We start from the raw sequence: 18,669 nt of genomic DNA, 5'->3' as shown, positions 1-18,669 counted from the left end.
CCAATAACGGATGGGGGGAGTCTTTCTAGTCTAGTTGCAAGGATCTTTGCATAAATGTTACAGCATAGGTTCAAAAGGGAAATGGCTCCGTTATTTTTTATTTCGAAGTGATCTTTTGCTGCTGTGTGAATCACTGTGATGATAGTTCAGAAGGTGAGCATGTGATCTTACCCATCATGCCGAAATGCTGGAAGAAAGAGTCTAAGCTGGCTATGAGTTTGTTTTGATTGATCTTATAGAATTCTTCTGAGAAGCCATCTGGCCCTGGTGCCTTGCCAGACTTTAGGGAGTGTATGGCCTTAGCTATCTTCAAACATGAACATGTTTGTTTGAGGGAGTTGCAATCCATGTCAGACAGTTTGGGGAGGTGTATCTTATCCATAAATTCATTACAACTTTTTTTTGATGGAGTGATCTCAGGATTGTAAAGGTCATGATAGAATTCCTTGAATGTTTTAGGTACTTTAAGAGGGTCTGTAGTTTTCATTTGCAGTTCGTTCCGGATGGAGGAAATGTAATTTTGGGAGTTTTTGAATTTCAGGTAGGTTGCTAGTGATCTACCTGCTTTATTAGATTCTCTGTAGTATTTCATTTTATTATGTTATACCCAAGAGTAGGCTCTACTGCTTAATATCTTACTGTATTCATATTTCATTACTTTAAGTTGTTGTAGGAGTCCCTGATCTTTCTTGTCAGTGAGTTTCTTTTCCATTTGTAAAATTGTTTGTTCTAGGTCGTTGAGATTTTTATTAGTGTTTTTGTTGATATCAGCCATGATATTCATAAGCTCACCTTTGATTGTAGTCTTTCTGGTGCCCCGCAGGGTTCCTTTATCAATGTCATTAGTGTTACTTTCTTTGTAAAAATTCTAATAGAGCCTTTTATTTTATCAATACAGGTTTGGTCTTTAAGTAATTCTTCACTTAGGGCCAGATGTACTAAACTTTTTGCACGTCGCAAACAGCAAATTTTGCTGTTTGCGACGTGCAAAAAGCACATCGCGATGCCCAAACCCCGTTTTGCGATTCAGTAACCTGTTTACCGAATCGCAAAACGAGATTGCGAGTCGCAATTAGGAAGGGGTGTTCCATTCCTAATTGCAAGTTGCAGCGCGATGTTGTATTGTTTTGTGACCGCGGTCGCAAAACAATCGCAGTTAGCACCCATTTCAAATGGGTGCTAACCCATTCGCAAAAGGGAAGGGGTCTCCATGGGACCCCTTCCCCTTTGTGAATGGCATTAAAAACATTTTTCCAGAGCAGGCAGTGGTCCTTTGGAAAGAAAGAAAGAAAAACGTTTCATTTTTTAGTTTTGTAATGCATCTCATTTTCCTTTAAGGAGAACGGGCTGTATTACAAAAAAAAACACTGCTTTATTTAAAAGCAGTCACAGACATATTGTGGTCTGCTGTCTCCAGCAGGCCACCATCCCTGTGAGTGCCGCGAGTCTTAAGGGGGTCTCAAATTGCGACCCACCTCATGAATATACACGAGGTGGGCCTTTGCGACCCCCTTGCGAGTCGCAGATGGTGTCAGGGACACAATCCTACATTCCGATTTGTGACTCGCAAATTGCGAGTCGCTCTGAATCGCAATTTGCAAGTCGCAAATCGGAACCTACCTACATCTGGCCCTTAGTCTCCAAAGTTTCAATTTGGGAGGGTCGGGGTCAATCTGTAAGCCTATTGATATACATGTGTGGTCAGAAACCAGAATTGGTTCGATCTTTGGGTTGGAGGCAACAGGTATAAGGATGTTGTTATTGAGTATGTAGTCTATCCTAGATAAAGTATTATGAGGGTGTTAGTAGAATGTAAATTTGCTTCTTGTTCAATAATGGAGACACCAAATGTCGGACAGGCAGTGTTTGTTACATAAGTTTCTCATTTGTGTATGAGATTTGTTTGGTCTGTATTTGCAAGCAGAGTTCCTGTTGAGAATAATGTCCCAAGGGAGGTAAAAGTCTCCCGCCATAAGAATGTTACATTCATTTGGAAGTTGATATAATTGTTTAACAAGAGTAATCCAAAAATCAGGGTCATTAGCTATTGGTGCATAGACATTGACTATGTAAAGCTGCATGGAGTTCTTTTTAACTCAGGTGATTACTCTCCTTCCATCACTGTCATTAATATTATCAATAACATCTTTGTTGGCTTTTTTATATATGAGAGTGAAAACTCAGTTTTTCTTTTTATTTGCAGATGAGGATGAGCAACTCTGTATTCCTTGATAGTGTAGTGATTTGCATTCATTGTACCCTAATTTTGTCTCTTGTAATAGGCCTATGTCACCATTAAGCCTGGAGTAATAATCAAGATTTTTTTTCCATTTTACTGGGTGGTTGATGCCATTCTTATTTACGGAGAGAACTTTGATTGTGTTATTACTCATTAAGTCTTGCTGAGGGGTAGGTTCCAAGCATTTGGATAACAAAAACAGAAGTATGTGATTACGTCATAGTTTTATAGTTAGGAGTATTATATATTGATTTGAGGCTTGACCATGTCTCATAGATAGGTCTATCACTAAATTTTGTCATATGTATAGGTTGACTTTTATTTAATCGGGTCGATTGTATTTGGGAGTTAGGTGTTGGGTTTGGGTAGTATATAGTGTCAACCTTACAAAGGGTTGTTTTAGTAGAAAGGACAGTGACATCTGCAGATATATAGGGTAGCTGAGAAGGATAGGTAAAGTTATGGATAAGAATAAGTAAAACACATTCAGAAAGTAGGTAGGTGTGAGAACCCCGTAGCCCACTCATATCCTACCCAGTAATACCTTCTGGGAATTAGGAGGTGGAGGTCGAGGTCCCACTGAGTCAGTCGCCGGGAGAGGGTATAAAGAAATGCAGGGTTCACCACTATGACAAAACTGGTAGTAAAAACATGAACTTTTCTAAATTGCATAGAACATCTGAATTTTCACATTTTCAACATATCTTGCTGAGATGTAGACAGCAACATATACTAGGTATTACGCTGACAATTGTAACATCTATGCAAACAATCTTTGTATCGTAGGGGCCTGAAGATTTGTGGAGGAGGTGTTTTGGGGCATTGGGAGGGTCTTGTTGGAATTTGACAGGCTCTTTCAATTTTAAATTCCCTTTTGAAGTCAGGTTTTAAGGTTTGCAGTATTCAAGATTCTAAAAAGATCACAGATGAGTCAAAATCATCTTCTGTGTGTTCTGGCAGCCCAAAAATCCTAAGATTATCTCTGTGGTTCCTGTCTTCCAGGTTTGTGATTTCTATTTCAAGGTATGAGATCTTCTTTTCACTCGCTTGTAGTTTTCTCTTTAGAGAGTTCGATTGGTCTTCAACTCTGTTAACTCTACTTTCTGCTTCATTCATTCTTACAGTTATGTTTGGTAGTTCCTTGTTTCGATCTTGCATGTCCATTTGTAGGTTGTCTGTGTTGAGCTTATTTGAGCTAGTTAGTTCATGCACTGCGTTTAGTTTTTCCAGGATGATGTCCATGGTTGTATGCTGGTCTGATTTGTTTTTGGTCGGTTAGTCAAGTTAAGGTAGGTGGTTTAATGTGGGGTATATATTTCTGCCAATATGAGTGATGATTTAGTCATCAGTAGTAGAGTGGAAGGTTTGATGGTGATAGTACAGCCTGTAAATTGGAACCATCTTGTATGTCGATGGTGTGTTGAGCATTGAGAAGCATACATATAGACCTCCTGAAAAATTCTGGTCAGCACTGATGGTATATGTCACTGAACATGGATCGAAGTAACCTACTGGTTTAGGGGTAAAGGACTATTGGTAGCTGGGTGCTACTGTCTACAAGAATGGAGGTGTGGTGATTTGGTCAATAGCTGTAAGCAACAGTATGTTGAACTGGTTGGAGAGGCCAGCAGCGACAGTGAGGCACACATGGGAGGTATATTAGTGAAATTAATCTGCAGCAGGACAGAAAGTTTGACAAACCCTCTTTTTATATCCGCAAGGATCAATTGGTCTTTTTTGTTGTAAGTAGCAGGCTCATGGGGCGAGGTATATTACACAATCACACTTGTGTCGTTTGGCCAGCAAATACCCATCAAGAATACGCTGGTTGTTGGTTGCTGTGGGTGTATTGACGCACAGGGACAATGACAGCAATTTGATCTCCAAGGTTGTTCAGCGAGACAGCGACAACAGTTCACATACAACACTAGTAGATCACTAACAGTTCTTGAGAGACGCGACTTGTAGTGGCCTGCAACACCCTGTTGTGGCCTGTCGCAGCCAAGCAACGGCCATGGTGTTAAATGCGAGCAGGCTAGTGTGATGGGTTATTCACAGTGATGTGTGGTAGTTGCCGCTGTCGGCGGATGCTTACTGAGGGAACTTTATCTTACCGTAGTGTATCATAATCATAATTTGGTTGCTGATTTTCAGGAGTGCCTCAAGAGTAAAAATAGAGTGATCCCTACAGTAATGAGTGTTGGTGGAGGTTAATGGGTGGTGCCATCTTTACTCCTCATGTTGCACTGGAGCGATATCGGACTCCAGAGCCCTAGGCAGTTGCTGAAATCTGAGTTTCTCCCCAATAAATCTCAGTTGTATACTGACGTTGGGGTGGGAGAAAACAGCATGTTTGATGTGCATTTCATGCATTATGCAGGTGTTCTTGCAACAAAGTGGCTCAGCTGATCGTTTATACGGCCATCTTGCCTGGGCTCAGACCACACCCCCCAAAGAAGTGCATATTTATCCCATATTTCTCCTCAATCATATGAGGGGATTTTACTTGGCTGGTGGGCTTCTCTACTGTCCTTCTACTGTCACCTACTCTGGGATTAACCTCCTCTGGGGCCATTGAGACAAAAGGCACGAATGCTTTTCAAGGATACAAACGAGAGGGTAAACACCAATATTTCATACAGGTGTTGGGGAACAGCTGCATCGGAGGGGGAAATACCTGCCCAATGGAAGAAAAATGAAAAGAAAAAGTACTTTCGCACATTTTTATCACACATACACCAGCAGATTAATGGCCAAGGGAACTTTCAATGGAAAGTATGTATTTGAAAAGTACAAACAGAAATCCATTATTTAGTCAGATTTAAAGGCGCACTCTCACAGATTCACTGAACATCTAAAAATGTACAAATCCATGCTCATCTTGCACAAAGTTTAAAATGTATAGAATTATATGTTTTGTAAATTAGTCTGAAGCATCCATACGTGGCATCTTGTTTCTGATATTTAAAGAAAAATGAACATCATATCTGTTGATGATACAGCTTGTGGAAACAACCTTTACAGAGATTACATGTTTTAAAACATAAGAAGAGATACACGGAAGGAAATAAATTTAATGTAACAGTATGCCTTTTAACAAATTATTGAATTACATGTATTGGTTGTTGAAGAAAAGTAAGGACTTTCTGAAATATCTGTCCAACCTACTCTATAACTTTGAATGTATTATATGTTCTTGAAAAAAATCTAGAGTAAACCTATACTATATATATAAATTGTATAAAACAGAAGATATATATATATATATATATATATTTATACACATATATATACACACACACACACACACACACACACACACATATATTTATATATATTACTTAGTGGCGGTCGCACATGCATAGATAGATAGATAGATAGATAGATAGATAGATAGATAGATAGATAGATAGATAGATAGATAGATAGATAGATAGATAGATAGATAGATAGATAGATGGATAGATAGATAGATAGATAGACAGATAGATAGATAGATTGATTGATTACATAATGGTGGTTGCCACTAGTTAGTTATAGTTATCACCTAGTTTCTATAGAAAAAGCTTTTTTTGACTTACCTATATCTTTGGCGCCGCTTGATGAATCTTCACAAACTTTTTGCAAAAATTCGCCAGTCACGTCAGCTGCTGTCTGGAAAGTTTCAGGGTGATCCATCAAGCAGGAGCTCAGAAAAAAGGGGGGTTAAAAAAGGTGTGTTTCCATGGAGATTTTGAACAGGTCTGCAGCCCTAACCACTGGATGACATTACACTAAATTTGGCAGAAACTTCAACAAGGAAATGTTGGGACTTGGCTTCAGCCGAGTCTCTGAAAAAAAGGATAAAAAAAACAAAAAAGGGGCTAAGGTAGGGCCATCCTGACCCCTCTGGTGCTGCCCCCCCTCCTCCGAGAGCAAAAAAGGATTTAAAAAAAAAATTCGGCAGGAGCCAGAGCGGATCTGCAGATCTGCCAAAAAAAAATAAAAATGCAAGTGTGGGCTCCCACGCTTGTTTTAGTAAAGCCCCCGGGTGAGCCAGGTCCCAGGGAATTTACAGTTTTATATGTGGGGGGGGGCACCTCCCTGGGGCATTAATAAAATAGTCTGTTCCCCCCCACAGCCCCGGGTCCACCCCCTCCCTGGGGCTTTAATAAAAGACAATGCGAGCGCCCACGCGGCCCCCCCCCTGCAGCCCCAAGGACCAGCACCTCCCTGGGGCAATAATAAAATGCAATACAGGGAGGCTGTCTGACTCTCCTGCAGCCCGGCGGCTTCCACCTCCCCAGGGCAGTTAGTACAATAATGAAGTTGTCCATTGCAGACCCCCAGCTCTGGAGTCCACCACCTCCATGGGGCTATTTACATGCTGCAGGGGGGCTGTGCAGCCCCCCTCAAGCAGCCATTAGCGACTCTGGGGACTGCCACCCCCCCAGGGCCAGCTCCTGCTATGTCCCGGAGTGAGCAACCCTGGGACATAGCTGTCTGCTGTGACTTGGTGGGAGAAGTCAGAGCAAACACTTCACTCGCAGTGAGCGAGAGCTGTCAAACTGCTCTCCCTCACTGCAAGCAGAGGTTTCCTCTGTTTCCCTGCCTGCAAAGCATTGCTCTCACAGAGAGGAAGCTGCTTTAGCCGCTCCCTGTCTCAGACAGCAATGCCGGCTCCCACAGAAGATGGGAAGCCGGGTTGGACCTCAAGGTCCCTCAGACTCCCCCTGCAGTCCCCAACATTGTCACTGGCTGCCATGGGGGTGCCCAGGACACATGGCCAGGACCCAGTGCAGAGATCGGCCTGGGGAGGGGGGGTTCACATGGTTATAGAGGTTGGGCCACCACACACTTCACACAGCCAAAGGTTGTTATAGGGGCTGGGTTGTTATAGGACCTGGCTGCAGGTCAACTGCCGCAGTGCACGGCTGAAGGCCGTGAGCAGTAGTGGTTGAATTAATTTATAGTAATGAAAATTACTTTACAGTAAAAATAAAAAACAAAGAAATTCACTGAGAAAACAAAAGATTACAGTGACCTTATAGTGAGAAAATATAATTGAATATTTTTAATTAAATATAATATATAATTAAAAATAATTAACAAAAACAATAGAAATTCACTTAAAAAGCTGAAAGTTACAGGGATGTTATAGCTAGTCTCACATTTTAAACGTACCAAACTATAGAAATTCACCTGTTATACTTAGAGTTATCTCAAGTAACTATAACTCGTACACTCACCAGGCACTGCTAATTAACCCACATAAAACGTCACTCATGACATCTTTGATAACATCATTGATAATATCAATGTAACATTTGCAGTAAAATTATTTACCAGAAAACTGTGCATGGTTGGGGTGCGTGTTATAGTTTCCTTAGGGCACAAGTTATAGTTGCTTGTGATAACTCTAGCTGGTGAATTTCTATGATATATATTCATTACGCATGCACACATCCCCAGGGAAATTTCTGCCCTGAGGACCCCATCCCTCCTGGCCTGGCCTCATTGTTAAGGGAGAGTAGGTCCTCGAGGCTGGAGTCCCTGGTGCCAAAGGTTACTTGGGAAAGGGATCCCAGTGCCCATTTCCCCTCAAAAAATGTGTCAGGCCCCAGGGGATGGGGTCTCCAGGGCCAAATGTGGCAAGGGGAGGAGGTCCACATGCCCCCTCTCCTACAAATGTGCCAGGTCCTGGGGAATGGGGTACCCAGGGCCGAAATCGGTGCAGGGAGGGTGTGCCAGTGTCTGCCTCCCCTTAATTTTAATTAGTGGCCCTGGGGGGTTTGGGTACCCAGGACTATAATAGATTCATGGAGGTGGCACGCAACCACTCCTCCTCTTTAAAAAATAAAAGGTCCTGGGGTCCTATTGCCAGGCCTTCTGGCCAACTGTTCTCCTCAAATGGCTGAAGGCCATGCCCAGTGAGGGGTTGTTTGCATGCGCGTTGGCTACATGGTTGTGAACAACCACAGTGGAGTTGGCTGCATTCGGAGTATTTGCGATTGGCCTGGTCTCGCGGCCTGGATGCAACACAAGGCCTGTGTCCAACCCCTGCCATGCAAGACCAAAAGCCCTACGCAGTGTGAGGTGGGCTGCATGCGGGATGTTGGCTGCCCCCGCCATGCACTGCTAATTACCCTAGATATTACTCATGACATCTTCTTTCATATCATTGATAATATGAGTGTGTATAGCGGGGGTGAGATATAATTCCGTGAGGGCACAAGTTATAGCTATTTGAGATAACTCTTACTATAATTGGTGAATTTCAGTGGTGTTTAGAGCTTACAACTGAGCATTTCACCCAACTATATTGTTACTTTAACCTTTTTTCAGCGAATATATATATATATATATATATATCAGCACTTTTCTCCCGCACTTAGGAAGAAAGACAGCACTCCACGAACTCAGTTCATTATTTTAATCGTCTACAGGGACGCGTTTCGGCGTTGCCGCCTTCTGCAACGCCGAAACGCGTCCCTGTAGACGATTAAAATAATGAACTGAGTTCGTGGAGTGCTGTCTTTCTTCCTAAGTGCGGGAGAAAAGTGCTGACATAATACGCGTTGGCGCGCGTATCGAGACAGGCACCTTTGATGGTTTGGTGCTGGAAAGGAAACGCCGATCCAAAGTGTTTATATATATATATATATATATATTTCAGTCCTGCTTCGACCAACCCTGACAGAAAATGGGGGCACTCCAGGCGTCGTGAGTTCAGAGTAATATTTATTCAAAGTGGGGAACACACACCAACATATATATAAATCTTCACAAGCTTTTCACTCATAAAGTATATTACCACAGAGGTTGTTATAGAGAAAGCATTACATTTGCAGATATCACAGTAAACTGCATAGAACACAGTCAAAAAGGGCACATCAGCAATGTGTCTGCTTTTAACTCAGTGAAGACAATCCATGCAACAGAAATTCAAGTCATACTTTTGAACTATTCAAGTTGAGTTAATTAAGTGTCACCATCAGTGGCATTAACCACCTTAGTAAGGTCAAAGATAAAGAATGATGGTGATGGTGAGAAGGTGAACCAATTTTGTAAAGCAGGACATTGTGATCTATTCTTATGGACTGTTATTTAATCACACTGGATCTTATTGAATACCTCCTTATGTTACCCTCATTGTTCTATTTAGGTGGCTACAATATTTTCAATTTACTTCAATCAGAGCTATGGACTGCAGGCAGCTCAAAGGGAAAGTAACAGTAGCATTTACAGCCCATTTTTAATGTGGTGATTTAATGTAGATTAATTCAAGGACATTTGTAAAATGCGTTCTAATGAAATATATTGGTAATAGAAGTTTAATAGGACCCTCGCATATGCATTTTTGTTTTTTCTTCTCTTATTTGAGCGGGTGTTTTGTTTTAGCTGAAAGGGAATAGCTGTCCAACAAAATTGCAATACGAGGATACAGTCTTCCTTGGACCACAAACAATCCTTTTTAATTCTACTCCTAATGTAAGTTGTTTTTTAGAGCATGTCTCTCATATATAAGTAATGAACGATATATTATGTCATCTATTTTATTATGCTGCAATATTTGAAACTGTCCACGTGACCATACAATGTCATGGCTCAAGCCCTAAAAAAAGACAGTGCAATCCATGTGCAATAACCAGAGTCATTTCAATTTGTGATACTAAGAAATGCATTGGCTTGAAAGATACATTCTTAGAATGTTATATCTCTTTGGCCCTTATGTACTTAGAAGGTGGAACCCACGTACAACAACATCCTGTGATGGCCAAATCCCTAGTACCGTTCATTATGCACTAGTGGTCCAATATCGACAGTTTATTCAGTGGAATTGAAATCCTATCACCCTGGTCAAAGCGGAGGTTCGGCTTTGATCTGACGCTATTTTTACAGGGATATGTCATAGATTTGGCTCCCTAGGTTTATAAACATACGGTCTATTGCCAGATTACAGAGCAGGTGTGTAGGAGTCAGAGTATAATGCCCTCCGTGGATTTCCAAGGCATTCAAGTGACACAATGTTGTATGTAAGGACCCTGGGGGGAGTGCTTTGGGTGTATGCCATCATTGACATACATAAAGACGTGGGTTCTAATCCCAGCTTCCCCAGTGGCAAATCAAATGGCATCTCTTTGCCTCAACCCCCATGTACGTGAAAACAGGAGCACTTAGAAATATATTGACTGAACATGATATCAAATAATATACTACATCACCAGGCAGCATGAGAATTGGAGTTAATGCACATGTTCTGTTTCAATATGTTTGTCATTGAGCATCAGATATGCATGTAGCAGTTTCAATAACTGGACTGTTGTTTAGGCTACATATGATGTCATCCAGTACTGTAAAAAGATACTTTCAGTTTACGAATTAAAATATGTATTTTACATCATTAGTTATCAAGATCTCCACCAAGGCCTTCCTCGATAAACCACCAACTTGTCCAAATACAGCAAAAGAAGTATACATTGTTCATGTCAAGAAATATAACATTGACGGCCTGATTTAAGAAAAGTGGTGCTGCACCTAGTGCAGCACCACTTTTCTTGAACCCCTTAGTGCCACCCTAACGCCAACATTTGTGTGCCATATCTAAGATAGGGCACACCATGGTGCTTGTTAGAGGCACAAGCATTAAAATATTTGACACTAGTTCTGAGCTTTGCAGGATTAGTGTAAACATTTTTGACACTAATCCTGCAAAGCCCATTGAGGCCCATTGTAATCAATGTGTGCCTCCTTTTAACGCCTGCTCTTAGCAGACGTTAAAAATGCCGAATAAAATGATGTAAAGAAATCTCTTAGATTTCTTCGTGCCATTTTTTGACCCCCTGCCTCCCCTACAACTGGGGAATATTTCCTTTGCATACATTATGTCTGGCGCAGGATTAATGTAGCACAAAGGGTTGTGTATGCATTGCGCCACTTTGTAAATTTGGTGCAGCGATTTTGGCCTTGCTGGGCCACATTAGTGTCAAAAAATGATGCTAATGTGGTGCAAGGAGGTGCTAGGGGCTCTCAAGTCTGCCCCTTATATTGCAAAATGCGGAACCCTTGTCTACATGAGGAAGAATAGATTTTAATCAGACAAAGGCATAGACAGAAGTTCACTAAAGGCTCTAAAACACCAATAACAAACACAGCAATATGTAAATTAAGATAAGTTCCATGGAGCTTTTCCCTTGATGGAAGGAAGATAATCTCCCCATTGCCATTTCCATCATCCACGACTGAGCCCTTCAGAAGGCTCCACTACCACTAAGCAAATTTTGTATCTGTAAATATGAAGCATCACAAAAGGTCCCCCAAACTTCAGTCCTGCTAGAAAACATCCACCACCAGTGTTCCCACATCCTGTTTCCAACTGCAATAAGTTGACATTCAAGTTAGTAAGCAAAATTGCCCTCTTCCAATGCCCTACACTTCCTGGATTGCTACAAAAACAATTGAACATCGACTCAGAGTAATGTGTCAGTTGTCTAGAATTCCAATCTCCCACCTGGTTCTACAAACCTGGGAGGTATTCTGTTTTAGCAATATTTCGTGATCTAGGCAATATTGCGAACGCTCTTTCAATATTTCCAACATTATGCATGACCTGCAACTTCTAAAGCAATGTAAACAAAAATTCAACAGACACCTTGTCCATGCACATTATTGCAGAACGTTTCTGACCTGGCAGCGATGAGCTGTCCCTTTAAAATATATTGCCATCAGTTGCAAACAGTTGACATTCAACTGCAACTGTCTCTTCAGTGAAGACCAATGTCCCTCCCTTTCGAAACTTTCACTTTATCTGCTCAAACCCAAGGTACTGACACTTGACTCTGTCACAAAATAAGCAAGATGCAGGCATTTTTTCAAACACCGAACAAGCTCCTTTTTGAATCCCATTGTCTTAAGTATTTTGTCGCCATACTAAATTTTGTGGTGCAAGCATGTTTTCTTCATACATACACAGGGAGAAAGGTAACATAGGAGCTGTGGAAACACTGAAGCATCCTGAGGTGAGGTGAGGTAAAACCCTTCACGCAATCCAAAGCTCATAGAATAGAACCATCTTCCATTCAATAACTGTTGGATTTCAGTCGTTATCATTTACAGTTTCTTGGCTGAAAACTTCAACATTATTACCGTCACATGAACTACAGGAATTTCTAATCCACACACAGCTTCAAAACTGGTTTCTCCATGGTTATAATGTCACCCAGGATTTTATTAAACAACAGCTCTTTTCCCTTTCAACCTACCACTGAGAGGTAGTGTCTCCCAACCTATGGCTTATTTTTGGTGGTACTGCATTTCTCTTTTTTTTACCAAAAGGGCCAGGTTAGATTACCAAAAAACTCTTTCCACCCATCCCCTAAAGACAGTTAATTCAAGCTGCACCTCTTTCATTCATGTCACAATCTTGCAAATCCTAGATAATGGGTCAAAATATGTAAAAGCTTCTACTGGCCCTTTTGTAGTATCTTTTCTAGGACCCTTCATGGATCGCTCCCAAGACAGAAGATTATCTTTACAAGAACCAAGACTAAGGGTCTCATTATGATTTTGGCAGCCCGCTGACTGCCAAACCCACTGTAGTTTTCGGACCGCCACAATCATGGTGGTCTGACTGCCAGATTACGATCGCGGCAGTCGAACTGCCAAGAGACCGCCTGCTCCGCCAGGATCAGGGATCCTGACAGGTTGGGGGCTGTCAAAGTTGTGGTCAGCCACAGAGGTGCTAAGTTCGGCACCGGCATGCTGATCATGGCTTTCTTTTCTGCCAGCCTTTTCATGCCAGGGTCCCTGCGATGAAAAGGCTGGCAGAAAGGCAGTGTGGGGGGCCGCAAGGGTGCCAGTGCACTGCCAAGTCAAAGATTCAGGCTAACCATGATGGAGCATGGGTCTGATACAGTACCAGCTTAGGCCCACAAAAAGTTTACCCTTTCAAGTTTTGTGCCAAGAGACCTGTCCGCATTGCAGAGGGCCAGGAGGAGCAAGGTAAGCGTAGCGGCTGTTGTTGTCGTGGCACGAAGAGCAGGCCAGGCATCGCAGGTGGGCGGGCTGAAGCTTTGCGTTGCCTGTCCCCCACAGGCTGTCGATGCTGCTGTGTGAAGAGATGGGCTGGCAGAGGCTCATACTGGATTTCAATGCAAGTGTTGCGGTCTTACTGCAAATGAACCAGTTTATGGTTGCTAAGAGCCCAACAGCTTTATTGAAGAGCTCATAAGCCACACTAAGTGTCCAGGACCTGAGCGACACCACTTTGTGGGTCAGAAACACACTCTAGCTGGGTCCTGGAGATGTTGTTTGGAGAGTCTTTTATGTCCCTGAGGCTTAGCTAAGGAGGCCAGCAGACAAGCCCTTGGAGTCGCTCTGGTGTCCTGGGTTTAAGATGAAGTTGCAGGTCAAGTTCTTCTTCCCCAGGCAAGAAGACAGCAGGCAGCAGGTCAGCACTGTAGGGCAAAACAGGTACTAGATTGCTTGTATTCTGGTTCAGGGAGGATCTGGCTTGGTAGTTTGGGCTGGACTGTTCCCATGAGGAGCAGGATCAAGACTGATTTGCATATGGCTGGGTCCAAACTAAGGTGGCGTGGTGGGTAAAAAATTGGGATTTTGATGCGGCCTGAGCGATTGTCAGTAGCTGAGATTAATTCAAGCATCACATCTATCACATTATTTTGGCATTTGATGCCCTAAGTATGCCGGGCATGCCCATACTTGGGTCCTGGGCTCACTGTGCCACTGTAACCAAGCTATAACTGGTTGAAGAACCCTAAGTAGGGCAAAACTGCTCCTAGGTTGCTTGTGTTTCAGTTCAGGAAGGACCTGTCCTGGAGGTTTGGGCTGGTCTGTTCCAATGAGGAGCCGGACTGATTTGCATATGGCTGGGTCCAAACTGAGGTGGCATGGTGGGTAAAAGAATGATGGATTGAGATGCGGGCCAAGCGACTGCCAGTACCTGAGAATAATCCAATCATTCCATCCATCATCTTGCTGTTTCAGCATTGCAGCATTTCCTTTAGAGCAGCAGTCCAGCAGAGTGGCAATTCTTGTAGCAGCACAGCAGTCCTTTTTCCTGGCAGAATATCCACTGGTCCTGAAGTGTACTGAATTGTTGGTGTCTGAGGTCCAGTATCTATATCCAGTTGGATCTTTGAATTGGGGGAGAAGTTTCTAGAGGTTTTCCTTGGAAGTCCCCAGGCATCCTACCTTCCCTGCCTTCACACTAACTACAGGCGGTATGCAGCCCTTTGTTTCGAGGCAGAACACAGCCTATTCAGGTGTTAGTGGGACTGTGTCCCCCTCTTCCCTCCCATCCTGCCAGTGAAGGTGCATCCAGGTACACCTAAGCTCCCTATTGTGTGTGGCTCTCCATGAGTAATACACAAGCTACACCCAATCATGTGACCAATGGCAGGCTACAAGCACTAAATGACTAAGGCATGAAAATACCAACTTTGTAAAAGTGGTATTTTCATAATTGTAATTTAAAATCTTTATTTACCATAAGTTACGATTTAAATTAGGATTCCAAGGGCACAAACATGAACTGGTTATCTTTTCCCATTTGAAAATAAATAACACTCATAAATTGTAATAATGTAATTCCAGTGTTATCCTCTGGGAGAGGTAGGCCCTGCGGTAGTGAAAAATAAATGTAAGAGTTTTTCACTACTGGGACATGTAAGGCTTAAACATACTTGCCCTACTTTTTAAATACATTGCACCCTGCCGGCTGCTCTGTCTGAAGGCTGCCCTAGGGGTCACTTATCTGTATTAAAAAGGAAGGTTTATGCTTAGCAAAAGGTTTATTTTGCCAGGTTGACATGGCACCTTAAAACTGCACATACAGGCTCTGTAATGGCAGGGCTGAGATTTGTTTAAAGGGCTTCTTAAGTGGGTGGAATAATCAGTGCTGAAGGTGCACTAGTAGCTTTTAATTTAAAGTCCCTGGGTACATGTAGTACCACTTTACTAGGGACTTAAAATTACATTATATATGCCAATTGGGTATAAGTCAATATTACCATGCACATTAGCACTGGTTAACAGTGGTAAAGTGCACAGAGTCCTAAGGACAGCAAAAATGAGTACAGCATAAATGGAGGATAAAGGCAAAAGGTTTGGGTAAAGACTACCCTAAGACTGACAGATCTAACAGTTACCAACTGCAGGCAGAGTTAAACAGGGTTCTTTACTTGTCCTATTGCTCATCCCACTTTATACAAATGATATGTACAAGAAATTCTTGTAAGTTGCTAAAAATGTCCTTACTATAGGGTATTTCCAATCCTCAGTACTGCTGTATGCTGAGGAATCTATCTTAAAATAAATAAATGAAAGAGGGCTACCAGCATAGCTAAAAGCCAAACTATTGTGAGACAATTGACATAAAAAATAATGCAAATAAATTAAATATAATGGTTTTCTGGCAGCAGGAAATGAAATGTATATATAAGGTGAAAAGTTGGCACCTTCTCATATCTGGACATAACCTTGTCTAGAAACATAAACTGGAATTAACGTAATAAGAGAATTAAGACATCAGAAACATCTTTCAATGCCATCCTTTGTTTTGCCTCTAACCATGTACATAGATTTTCTAAACAAAGCAACAGGGTGGTCCAGGCTAAACTGGGAAGATATATTTAGTATGGGGCTCAGTTCTGGGGACTGGATAAATGTGCAACTAAAATCAGCCACCACAAGAGAAAGTTTGAAAACAACTGCTTCAGCTACAAAGAGACTTTCTTCACTTTTGGAAAGGAGGCAGATGCTATCTATGGTTCCTTCTTACACAGATGTCAACTGGCATCTGTAAATTGTGCTTTAACATGCATAAAGTGAACTACGGATCGCTTTGCTGATAAAGCATGGAAGAAGTTCTGCTTATGCATTAAAAACATGTGTGCCAACAGTACTGGTTAATTTGTTGTCAAGGAGAGTAGGGATATGAGATACACATTAAAAGATGTGGAGGACGTGACTGAGTCATGCAGCACACAATATGATACTTGTTGAAACCTAGAACTACATGGTTGAATGCGTAGGATCCTCGGTCCCCCCATTCCCTGTATGTCTGAGCTGATACCTTGAATGCTGGGAGTGAATGATGTGAGGGAATGTTGGTGAGTGCATGTGGAGTAGAAGCTAGGAGACAGGGACAGTTGGAGGGAGGATGAAGCCCTGACACCTGCCTGTAACCTAAGGGTCTAACACAAAATACATAACTTGCCTCCTCCCTGAGTGGCTCCAGGCTCCTGTGTGAAAGGCCTGCCCTCCAACTTCAACATTTTGTACACGGGAGAGCCCTGTGTCTGAGTAAGACTACCTTCAAAACCACTGGCAAGTGTTGTCAGTACAAGCTGCTGGGCTGGAGAAGCCCAGTGAGGAGGGTGGGCAGGATTTGGTAGGACAAGGAGCCAGTGAGGGGAGCTATCAACTGAGAGGATGTATACCAGTGAATATTCCTAAGCTTAAGGACAATGCTATGAAGACAGTGTTACAAAGACAGCGCTGTGCAGAAAAGCTCCTTTACAGTAAGCATGCCTCGGAAATGACCCATTGGGCTTCTGGTAATAATACATTCAACAGCACCGATGACGCATGGGCAACGTTGGTGAGTATCCAGTCTGATTTCTCAGTTAAATTGAATATGTCACAGGCTAGTTCATGCCTTTGGAGGGAACTGCATGCATTTTGCATATTTTCATTCAACAGCATAAATCATTTTATGGCACCAGGAAGATGATGCAGCGCCTGCTAGTTCTGTAGGAAAGGTGATGGACAAAAGTATTGTGCCAATGCACAGCACCAGGTGAATGAGACTTTCCTTTCCAGCAACAGTCAGTGGGTGCAGGAGAAAGACAGTATGGTATTTCAGGGCATAGCAGTACAACTTGCCTGTGAAAGAGCCTCACCAATGCCTTGGATTTTATACCTGAGTGTCAAAGTGGAGGTACATGCTATGCAAACTTTGACAACATGAAGGAGGATAATAGGCGGATGTTTGATTGGGGGCAAGTTTGGAGACATTTAAGAAAGACTGCCCAAGGGCTCCTTGTTATTCTACAAACATAAATTGAACTATTTCCAAGGACATACAAACATAAATAGGGCAGGTGGTCCAAAGAGAAAACATGTCTTAGAGCTCTCAGTGGAGCAGCACAACATTTTGGAAATATTGTGTCCTGAAGTCCTTAGATGTTTGGATCAATTTTTGTCTAGCATTTGTCCTAGGACAAGCTGTAGCTTGAAGTTTTGTGAAGATTTAAACAGATTTAAATGTAAACAGCATTTTTCTGGCATTTTTTCATTCATTTAATAGGGAAAGAACAGATTACCCCTTTTAGCGGGCAGGGAAAGAGATGAAAACTCTGCTTACAGTAATTGGGAGTATTTTGACAGCTCCTGCATGCTGAAAACAGAATTTTTGCTTTTGCTTGGGAGGTACCAGGAACCCACCCTAGGGAGTGGGAGTTCCTCTGGGCTATATATGGTTCCAGGAGGAGGGCTCCTTATATTTGATTTGCCCTGGGGAGGTGGTGGTTCCCCAAGGCTAGGGGTCTGCAATAGACGACCCTCCTAAAATCATTTTTATTGCCTTGGGAGGTGGTGGTCCATGGGACCTGGGGGTTCCACAGGACCCTCCCCCCCAATAATCACTAAGTATATTGCCTCTGGGATGTGGCGGTCTTCACGGCCCAGAGTGGTCCAAATGATGGCCCTATTACTTTATTTTTGTTGTAGCCCGGGGAGGTTGTTGTCCCTGGGGGTGTGGGTGGCCATGCACCCCACGGCATACTTTGTACAAATAGCCCTAGGGAGGTGGTGTCCCCAGGCATGTGGGTGGGCCACCCGGCCCACATACTCAATATATAGCCTCTGGGAGGTGGCTGTCCAGGGCTGGGGGTGGCCGTGCGGCCCCCAACATACTTAATATATTGCCACAGGGAGGTGGTGGTCCCCGGGGCTAGAGATGGTTGTGCAGTCCCCCTGCATACTTAATATATTTCCCCAGGTAGGTGGTGGTCCCTGGGGCTTCTGAAAGCCCTAGGAGAGGGCCCCATGCACTCCTCTCCTACCTTTGCCCCAAATGCCCGGAACCTGGCCCACCTGGGGGCAAAATCAGTTAGAAATGCAGGAGACTGCATTTTTTTAAAAAATCACAGCAAGATCCGCGGATCCAGACGTGGATTACTCAGGGGGTCATTACAACCCTGGCAGTCCAAGACCGGCAGGGCTGTTTCGGAGGAAGCACCGCCAACAGGCTGGCGGTGCTTCACAGGGCATTACGACCGCGGCGGTCGCACGGCCGGGAACAACGGTTTCCCGCCACAGTGGTCTCGGTGGTTTTAATCTGCCAGGGCAGCGCTGCCCAGGGGATTACGAGTCCCCCTAACGCCACCCTTTTCCCGAAAAGGCTGGCGGTACGGGGGTCATGGTGC

General features: G+C 43.1%; 1 protein-coding gene across 4 annotated transcripts in view; it reads left to right on the top strand.

The window, feature by feature from the left end:
• The window catches only part of CHD5 (chromodomain helicase DNA binding protein 5), a 981,350-nt gene that overhangs the window by 142,537 nt on the left and 820,144 nt on the right, over window positions 1-18,669 (top strand). The window lies entirely within an intron of this gene.

The sequence above is a fragment of the Pleurodeles waltl genome, chromosome 6 (assembly GCF_031143425.1).
Source record: "Pleurodeles waltl isolate 20211129_DDA chromosome 6, aPleWal1.hap1.20221129, whole genome shotgun sequence".
NCBI lineage: Eukaryota > Metazoa > Chordata > Amphibia > Caudata > Salamandridae > Pleurodeles > Pleurodeles waltl.
Note: the sequence above shows the minus strand (reverse complement) of the source record. Positions and strands in the feature narration are given on the sequence as shown.